General features: G+C 46.3%; 1 pseudogene; it reads left to right on the plus strand.

The window, feature by feature from the left end:
• Positions 1 to 4,346: 4,346 nt before the first annotated feature.
• On the plus strand, positions 4,347 to 8,242 carry LOC137223039 (ataxin-2-like protein pseudogene; annotated as a pseudogene).
• The last annotated feature ends 1,893 nt before the right edge of the window (positions 8,243 to 10,135 follow it).

Genomic DNA, 10,135 nt, shown 5'->3' on the forward strand with positions numbered 1-10,135 from the left:
GTATGGTACTGGCACAAAAACAGAAAGATAGATCAATGGAACAGGATAGAAAGCCCAGAGATAAACCCACGCACATATGGTCACCTTATCTTTACAAAGGAGGCAGAAATGTACAGTGGAGAAAGGACAGCCTCTTCAATAAGTGGTGCTGGGAAAACTGGACAGGTACATGTAAAAGTATGAGATTAGATCACTCCCTAACACCATACACAAAAATAAGCTCAAAATGGATTAAAGACCTAAATGTAAGGCCAGAAACTATCAAACTCTTAGAGGAAAACATAGGCAGAACACTCTATGACATAAATCACAGCAAGGTCCTTTTTGACCCACCTCCTAGAGAAATGGAAATAAAAACAAAAGTAAACAAATGGGACCTAATGAAACTTAAAAGCTTTTGCGCAGCAAAGGAAACCATAAAGAAGACCAAAAGACAACCCTCAGAATGGGAGAAAATATTTGCAAATGAAGCAACTGACAAAGGATCGATCTCCAAAATTTATAAGCAGCTCATGCAGCTTAATAACAAAAAAACAAACAACCCAATCCAAAAATGGGCAGAAGACCTAAATAGACATTTCTCCAAAGAAGATATACAGACTGCCAACAAACACATGAAAGAATGCTCAACATCACTAATCATGAGAGAAATGCAAATCAAAACTACAATGAGATATCATCTCACACCAGTCAGAATGGCCATCATCAAAAAATCTAGAAACAATAAATGCTGGAGAGGGTGTGGAGAAAAGGGAACCCCCTTACCATGTTGGTGGGAATGTAAATTGATACAGCCACTGTGGAGAACAGTATGGAGGTTCCTTAAAAAGCTACAAATAGAACTACCATATGACCCAGCAATCCCACTACTGGGCATATACCCTGAGAAAACCATAATTCAAAAAGAGTCATGTACCAAAATGTTCATTGCAGCTCTATTTACAATAGCCCAGAGATGGAAACAAGCTAAGTGTCCATCATCGGATGAATGGATAAAGAAGATGTGGCACATATATACAATGGAATATTACTCAGCCATAAAAAGAGACGAAATTGAGCTATTTGTAATGAGGTGGATAGACCTAGAGTCTGTCATACAGAGTGAAGTAAGTCAGAAAGAGAGAGACAAATACCGTATGCTAACACATATATATGGAATTTAAAAAAAAAAAAAACGTCATGAAAAACCTAGGGGTGAAACAGGAATAAAGACACAGACTTACTAGAGAATGGACTTGAGGCTATGGGGAGGGGGAAGGGTAAACGGTGACAAAGCGATAAAGAGGCATGGACATATATACACTACCAAACGTAAGGTAGATAGCTAGTGGGAAGCAGCCGCATAGCACAGGGAGATCAGCTCGGTGCTTTGTGACCGCCTGGAGGGGTGGGATAGGGAGGGTGGGAGGGAGGGAGACGCAAGCGGGAAGAGATATGGGAATATATGTATATATATAACTGATTCATTTTGTTGTGAAGCTGAAACTAACATACCATTGTAAAGCAATTATACTCCAAAAAAAAAAAAAAAAAAAGAAGTACCTGAAAGGGGCACAGATACTCTTGGGAATATGCATAGTGTTTATATCAACTGTAGTGAGCCAGTCATTGTTCCTTTAAAGTAAACAGCTCTGAAGAGAACAGACTAATGATTATAGCTATGATAGCTCCAATATTAGTTCCCATTCCTGGCATGGTAGGTTTTGTTGACAGGGTTGTGATGACCTGAGAAAAATCATTTTGTTGATGTGGAGTCAAGGTCCACTTTTCACAAGGCTGAAGTTTGGAATGCATTATGTGATTGAAATTTAAGAATGAGAAGGGGCCTATAAGATGAAATCTACCTTCTGAAATGTTAAAAGGAATAACTATTACATTTTTCTGTCAGCAGAATCAGATAGAAGAAGACAAGTCTAGTAATGAATTAAATTCAGAATTGTAGCTGTATTAGTCAGGGTCCTCCAGAGACATAGAACCAATAGGATATGAAAGGAGATCTATTATGAGGAACTGGGTCATGCAGTTATAGAGGCTAAGGAGGCCCATGATCCACGAGCTGCAGACCCAGGAGGCCAGTGGTGTAGTTCAGTCCAAGCCTGAAGGCCTGAGAATGGGAGAAGCCAATAGTGTAAATGCCAGCCTGAGGGCAGGAAAAGATGAGATGAGATGTCCCAGCTCAGCAGCAATGAGGCAGGAAAAAGGGGCAAATGTCTCCTTCTTCCACCTTTTTGTTTTATTCAGGCCCTTAACACATTGGATGATGCCTACCAGTTGGAGAGGGCAACTTACTTTACTGAGCCCACCAGCTAAAATACTAATCTCATCTAGAAACACCCTCACTGACAACACCCAGAAATAGTTTCACCAGATACCTGGGCATTCCCTGATCCAGTCAAGTTGATACATAAAATTAACTACCACAGTAGCTAAGAGACGAATGAGCAAGACAGTTCATTTTTCCTTAAGGGGCAGAAGACCTTAGGGAGTAAAAATATAACAGAATAGAAATAATAGAGAGTAAGTTGAAAAACCTTTATTCAGTTAACAGAGGGTGTCAAAGTACAATAATAATAACCAAGACTAGAAGTAAGCAAAGAAAAATTGTACCAGGGAATCAGAAAATTATATTCTGTTGCCTTGGACAGAAACAGTCTATGTCTGCAGTAACCAATTTGACCAGTCTTGGGAGGATACTGTTCACCCGTGTAGCTGTCAGTTTACAGACTACTGATGGACTGGACATCCAGTGCTCTAGAGGAAATGGTGTATGTCTTCTTAATTAAGAAACATGAATCTAATGACCATCTTGGAGTTTTGCTGCTGTTTCAATTGTTAATAGTACATCATAATGTTCTTTCCATCATGGTTCAAGGGCAGAGTTCTTTGATGTCTTTCCCTGAAGACCAGCTTTTCAGGCTTCAGATCATGCAGGGTGACTGTTCTATAATGGAGCTTGAATCTGTTGGCAATAAAGCTGGATATGAGCCCCCTGTATTATTTAATCATATCAGTTTGCAATAGGTAGAATCTGACTTTGGAAATGAAATTCCCAAACACATGGAAAGGCTTATCATTAACTTGGGAGGAGACAACTTGTGGGTCCTGGAGGAAGTTGGTCTTGTTCCGGTCAAGTCTAATTGGTAATACTTTAGGCCTTGAAATTTCAAGGATTTCTGAGAGCTTTGCTCATAATAATTGTAGGATTCCATTGATTCTCTCTACTTTTCCTGATGATTTTGGATGAAAAAGACAGTGAAGTTTCTGAATAAAAGGTGAACATTTACAAAGTTAAATAATAGCAATGCCAGGGAAATATGTGCCTATGTCAATGGAGAGATAACTGAATTTCTTGACTTCCACCACACCCCAGTCAGGAAAATAAAGTCAAGCAATTATTATTATTATTATTAATATTATTAATAGAAGAAGGAGGAGGACTATTACCACTTTTAGGGCCATAGTTCCAGTTATTATTTACTTTTTCTTAGGGTGAATCAAGGAAAGCCCTTGATTCACCCTAAGAAAAAGTAAATAATAACTGGAACACAATCATAGCTCATTGCTTGGGGCATTTGTATAAAATCCATTTGGGGATGTTCAAAGGGGTTTCAGGACTTTACCTCCTTTTCACTTCCTACTTTTATAGTTTTGTAAGGATCATGCCACTGGCAGCTAGGACATGTGTTAGAGATATCCTCAGCAGTAGCCTTATTAAAATCAGGCACCAACCTTATTTTCTAATTGTTGACAATTTATCTCCGCCACTGTGTGTGATGTATAAAACATGTTTACTTAACTCTACTTGAAATCTTTCGGCTCCAGAGATCTCTTGAGCGCCAAAGTTATCCCCATGAACTATGCATCTTAATCTCTTCCACATTTTTTTCTCTGCATCGTTGGTTTGTCTCTGACGGTCAACAATAACTTCTGTAAGCCCCTTCAATATGAATCTTCCTTAAGTGCTTATAGGCACAATTACTCGGGTAAACGACGCTTGCTGATCATAGTGGTCACCTGCTATGTTTAGTTTTATTTGTTCAGAGGGAGGATGCCCCTGATGGATGACAGTTGGGTTTTGGCCAAGTACCAGAGACATGAGATTGTACAAGCACCGCACAGAAATTCTCATGTTGCCTGCTGGATGTGAAACTATGCCTCCTCCAGGCTGAGCATCTGCTTCCTTTGGGGTTTCTTAATTCGGAAGAAATCTATTGGTCCCTAGGTCATATGGTCATGTGCAAAAATTAAATTTCAACTTACATACATGTTTTGTTAGGGTGGTCAATAAAATGCTTTGAGTCATAATAATGTGTTATGGTGAGATAAAATTATCTGGAATTAAAGGAATGGAGCTCCCGACACCGTGGGGCTCGCCCCCGCCCACCAACGGCGGTGGGGCCCCAGCTTCCCAGTCCCCCTCACTTCCCACAGTCTCCAGCAGGGGCCCAGCCCAGGCCTCCTCTTTCCCTCACTTCCCCCTAATTCCCCTTCCAGACGCTGCCCTCAAGTTGAAGCCTCAGCCACCACAACAGACCTCGAGCCCCAGCAGCCGCCCTCACGCAACAGGCCGTGGTCCGCTGGCCTCCCAAGAGCACCAGCCATCCTAACGGAGGCCTCCTGGGGGCCCCTGGCCTCCACCTCGGCTGCCCCAGGGCCTCCCGCGGCCGCTTCCCCCTGCCTGGGGCCTGCAGCTGATGCGGGGAGCAGGCTCCGCCGGAGCCGAGGGCATCTTGGCGCCGCAGCCACCGCCACCACAGCAGAAATATCAGGAGAGGTCAAGGCAGCGGCCATCAGCAGCGCCAGGGGACAAAGCACAGGAAAGGCACCCCACAGTCACTGGTGTTTGAGGGTGACAGCAATTCCAGAATGCTGCATTTCCTTACAACTGTTGTGGGCTCCACTTGTGATGTAAAGGTGAAGAATGGTACCACCTGTGGATGCTGAGCTCAAAGTTCAAACTGGCAGTAGACGCTGTGCACAGAAAGCATTGGAGCCAGCAGGTGGCCCTCGTCAGGAAGACATTGTGGACACCATGGTGTTTAAGTCAAGTGATGTCGTGCTTGTCTACTTCCAAAATGTTGACTTCAATTATGCTACTAAAGTTCACTGATTCAGCCATTGCCATGAACTCAAAAGTGAGTGGGGAGCACAAAGAGAAGATGCTTCAGTGCTGGGAGGGGGGCGACAGTAACAGCGATGACTATGACCTGGAGTCTGACATGTCCAATGGATGGGACCCCAATGAAATGTTCAAGTTCAATGAAGAGAACTACAGTGTAAAGACCTCCTATGACAGTAGTCTCTCTTCTTGTCCCTTAGAGAAGGACAACTCAGAAGAGTTTCATCAGCGGGAGCTGTGTGCAGCCCAGTTGACTTGAAAGACTAAATCGAACCCCCAGTACTGCCTGCGGGTCGCCATGGAGAATGATGAAGGGTGCACCGAGGAGGAGAACAATGCAGTTCAGCAACGGGGTTCAGGAGGAGAGAGCCCCAGCTTGGCATCTAGAGAGGGAAAGTATATCCCTCTACCTCATCGAGTTCAGGAATGTCCCAGGGGAGGAGTTTGATGCAGTAGTACTCGTGCCGGCCGGCCTGGCCTTAGCTCTTTGCCACCTCTTGGCCTTCACCATCTTGACAATAGCAGCCCTAGCCCAGGTTCTGAGACACGCAGTATCAATGGAGGCCCCTCTCTCATGTCCCCTAAGGCACAGTGGCCTCTAAGAGGTACCAAGACTCTGTCTTCCCCCAGCAACAGGCCTTCTGGAGAAGCTTCTGTTCCACCTGCTCCTGCAGTGGGCCGGATGTACCCCCTGCACTCTCCCAAGTCAGCTGTCCCTGCCCCAGTCTCAGCTTCCTGTCCTGAGCCTCCCATCTGCTCAGCAGTACCGACCTCTTCAGCTTCCATCCCCATGATGTCATCAGTTGGGGATCCTGGAGTAGGCTCCATTTCCCCAGCTTCTCCAAAGATCTCACTGGCCCCCACAGATGTAAAAGAACTCCTGGCCAAGTAACCTGAGAGAACGTTGCAGTTCCAGGAGCTGTCCTGGATAGCTAGGAAAGTCCCTGGCCTTCAGAACAAACAGAAACACTTTCAACTGGAAGAACTGAGAAAGTTTGGGACCCAGTTTAAGTTTCAGCCCAGTAGCTCCCCTGAGACCAGCCTGGATCCTTTCCCTCCCCAGATCCAAAAAAAGGAGGCCAAAGGGAAGGAGAAGGAGGTCTTTTGGCTTCAGACTCCATGGGGGCTGTTTCTTCCTTTTAGAATCCATATCGCTTAAGGAGGACGAACTACCCCTGCTACTAGCAGGAGGCACCGAGGGGCGGGGTCAGCCCCTCTGCCTTGCCCAAGCCAAAGAGATGACAAGGATGAGGTCCCTGTTGCTGAACAAGTGAAGTCAACACTGAACCCTAAGACCAAGGAGTTCAATCTCACTAAGCCCCTGCTGTGTGTTAATAAATCAACCAGTACTCCAACTTCTCCTGCGCCCCGGACTCATTCAACTCCCTCCATCCCGGTGCTGACAGCAGGTCAGAGTGGGCTATAAAGCCTCCAGTACATTTCCTACATACCTCAGGCACACATGGGACCAGCTGTTCAGGCACCTCAGGACAGAAATCCTGTGTCCAACTCAATGCCTGGACAGCAGGACAAGTACCAGGGAGCAAAAGGCTCCCTGCCCTCCCAGCACTCGGACAAATAGACAGCTTCAGCCCCTCTGATGATGCAGGCCACCGCCACCGCTTCTGCCCCACCTCTGGTGGCTGCCACACCTTATTCTTCCTACATTCCCTACAACCCACAGCAGTTCCCAGGCCAGCCCACCATGATGCAGCCCACAGCCCCCTACCCTTCACAGACAGTGATTGCCCCCATGCTTCAAAGCAACCCACGCATGCTGACGTCAGGGAGCCATCCCCAGGCCATTGTGTCACCCTTCACCCCTCAGTACACTTCTGCAGAGCAGCCCACCCCCCAAGCCCTTTATGCCATAGTTCACCAGTCCTATCTGCACCATGCCATGTAGCTCCATGTGCACCAGCCGCAACCAGCCACCATGCCTATTGGGAGCCAACTGCAGTCCCAGCATGTGGACCCTGGTCCCATCCAGCACCAGGTGGGGCAGGCCCTACACCTGGGCAGTGTATAGCCATAGCAGAGCCTGTACCACCCAGGGGTCCTGACAGGTACACCACCTTCTCTGCCACCCGGACCTTCTGCCCAGTCCCGTCAAAGCAGCTTCCCCCAACCAGCCGCTGTGTATTCCATCCATGCCCACCAGCAGCTGCCCCATGGTGTCACCAATATGGCCCATGTTACCCACGCCCATGTCCAAACTGGAATCACAACAGCCCAGCCTCCTCACCCTGGGGCTCCCCACCTGCCCCAGATGATGATGCTGCACCTACCCCAGAGCCATGGGGGCTCCCCTCAAGGTGCAATGCCCCACAGTGGGGTGCCTGCATTCTCAGCTTCCATACCCTCACCGTACCCCTACATCAGACACTCCCAAGGTGAGCAGCCTGGCCAGGTGCCTGGATGTCCGGGAGGAGCTGATGACAGGATTCTTGAGTTCTCATTAGCTGGAGGAATTTGGCTGATGCACTGCAGGTAGGGCAGGATGCACGGGCTCTGGGTGGGGAGTGAGGGGTCTTGGAGGCAGGGCTGTTACACAGGGCGCCTGCCGACCTGCACCTGTCTGTGATGTAGGGTAAGCAGAAGCCACAGTCGCTGCCACCAGGGGCTTGCTCCTGGCTCTGTTCTTTGCTTCTTTCCATCCTCCCTCAGTTGTGATCCGGCAGCCCCCCTCCCCGCTGCCTCCTCAGCTCTCAGTGAACCCAGCTGTCTCCTGACTTAGCCAAGGTAAGGTCAGCACAGCAGACAACGTCAGGCTGGGATGTGGGGGGCTGAGCTGGGCACATGAGGAAGAGCTCTGGTTCACTGGGAAACGGCGATTGATCTGTGCCTCTGACAGCCCCATGAGATACCTTGAGGAGGCCGGTCCTATCAACACTCCCCCCCCACCCCACACTGGATGGCATTGGATGAAGGGACAGCTGCTTGGGTTCTAATGTGTCTGCTCTCTTCTCTTTCCCCTCCAACCAGTTCAATCTCATCCCTCCCAGCAGCTCCCATTCCACCCCCCATGGAACTGAAGATTGTCCTCGCTGTGACCTGAGACCTCCATGAGTGGAGGGAAGAGTGATCTATGTCTCTTCCCCCAGCAGCTCGGAGAAGTCCCAGGCCCCCAGCCCCTTATCTCCCCCTTGGGGAGCTGTGGAATTCCTGCCAAGTGCCTTGAATGGGAAGGGCCTCAAAGTGGGCAGGGCCAGGGTCCAGCAGGGGTGGAGGTTTCTGCTCTGCCCCTGCCCATCCCCACCCCATCTTGCTCTCCTATCCTCTCATCTATCCCCCCACTGGAGATGGAAGATCTTTTATTTTCTATTATTTATAACCACAGACTTGGGCCCCCTGTTCTTTCTTCCCCATTAACTTGAGTGATCTGTGTGAGAGACACAGGTGACCCACCAAGATGGTTGGACAAGGACTTTTACTTTTTATTACATAAAAATATTTTTTAAAATTAAAAAAAATATGAAATTTTAAACTAATGTGAGATGCCCTCACGGGCTGTGGAGGGAAATGGGCATCTGGGAAGGGTCAAAGCAGAACCTGGTGTACAACACATTCATGGTCTCATGTGTGACATCCCCACGGATGCTCAACAGTAATCCTATGAGAGATTTTAAGTGATGATAAAAATGCTGCATTACCAGGTGAATTCAGGGGCCAGGAAAATATTGGTGTCACCTCATTTGCACTCATAGCTGGCAAGTATTACATAAATGATTATCTACTTGAATACATTTCCTCCTTTTACTTTCAAGTCTCCAAGAAAAATCTTTGGTTGACTCGGTACATTATTTATCAGTAATTAAAGTTTAATATTTACAGTGTCTCCCCAAACTTGTGTTCTTTTAAAAATGTGACATAATTGTGGTGCTGCATTGTTCCATTTTCTAAGGGGTAGCTAATAAGTTTATAGTTCCTTCAGTTTAACAGGACACAAATTAGAAAGTGGGCCATACTTCTTGAATTTTCTCCTAGAATTGGTTCTTATAATGAATTTTGAATTGTCCGTTTCCGGGCAGAATTCACTTGGGTTTCCAAGGTATAGGAAAGCAGTTATCTCTTGGCCTTGGTTTTAGTCATCTTCATTGCTATAACAACCCAAAATGTTTCTACTCAATAACAATTTCCAAAGGCAAGAGAGAAAATGTGTTGCTAAGGAGACGGCTGACACACAGAGGAAGGAGGGCTTTACAGCATCTGTGAGCATGCAGCTACGGTTTCTCATGCCTCTAGCTCTTGGCCCACAGGGACTCACAAAAGCCTCTCCATGAGACTGCAGTGACACAGAGATACTGGTAGATCCCTCACGGTCCTCAGATCATATTTCATGCCAATTCATCTCAATCCAGGAGATTTGATATGTATCTTGAATAACTTCCTTAGTGGCAAACCCAGAAGGAACAAACAGAGAGCTCAGTTTTACAATTGTACTTCATAAGTGGGAGATCATTTAATCACAGTCATAATGTAGTTGAGAATGTGGAAGCGATAGTGTGGTCGAAAGTGGACTTAGTTAAGACCTGAAGAGATGTATACTTGGTGTCACTGTACCCTGAAAAATCATGGTGGTCTTCCATATTCATCAAAACTCTTTTAAACAGAGCTCAAAGATATAAGTACTGATGTCTTCTCCTTTTTAAAAAATAATTGCACTTTAAATATCACTTAATTAACTTATCTTTTATTATTTCCATAATAAGGAAACCTAAAATTCTTAACAGCAATTGAAAACTGCAATGGTCTACCCACTAGCAAAGTCAAATTACACTGCAAAGGGAAAATTTGCCCAGGGTCTGCTCACCAGGTGAGAAATGTAAGAAAGAGGTAAAGAGAAGGTCTCTCAGGGGTGGAGAAGTTCAGGTGGAATGTTTACCTGAGGTGGCCACAAGTAGCAAATCTAAAAATCACAATCTTGAAGAGAAACTAAAGATCATAGATAAGTTGTTCCAAGTTTTCAGACTAATGACAAAGGCAAAGCAAAAGAGGGAGACATTCACTGAGAGC

The sequence above is a fragment of the Pseudorca crassidens genome, chromosome 4 (assembly GCF_039906515.1).
Source record: "Pseudorca crassidens isolate mPseCra1 chromosome 4, mPseCra1.hap1, whole genome shotgun sequence".
In the NCBI taxonomy this organism is placed as follows: domain Eukaryota; kingdom Metazoa; phylum Chordata; class Mammalia; order Artiodactyla; family Delphinidae; genus Pseudorca; species Pseudorca crassidens.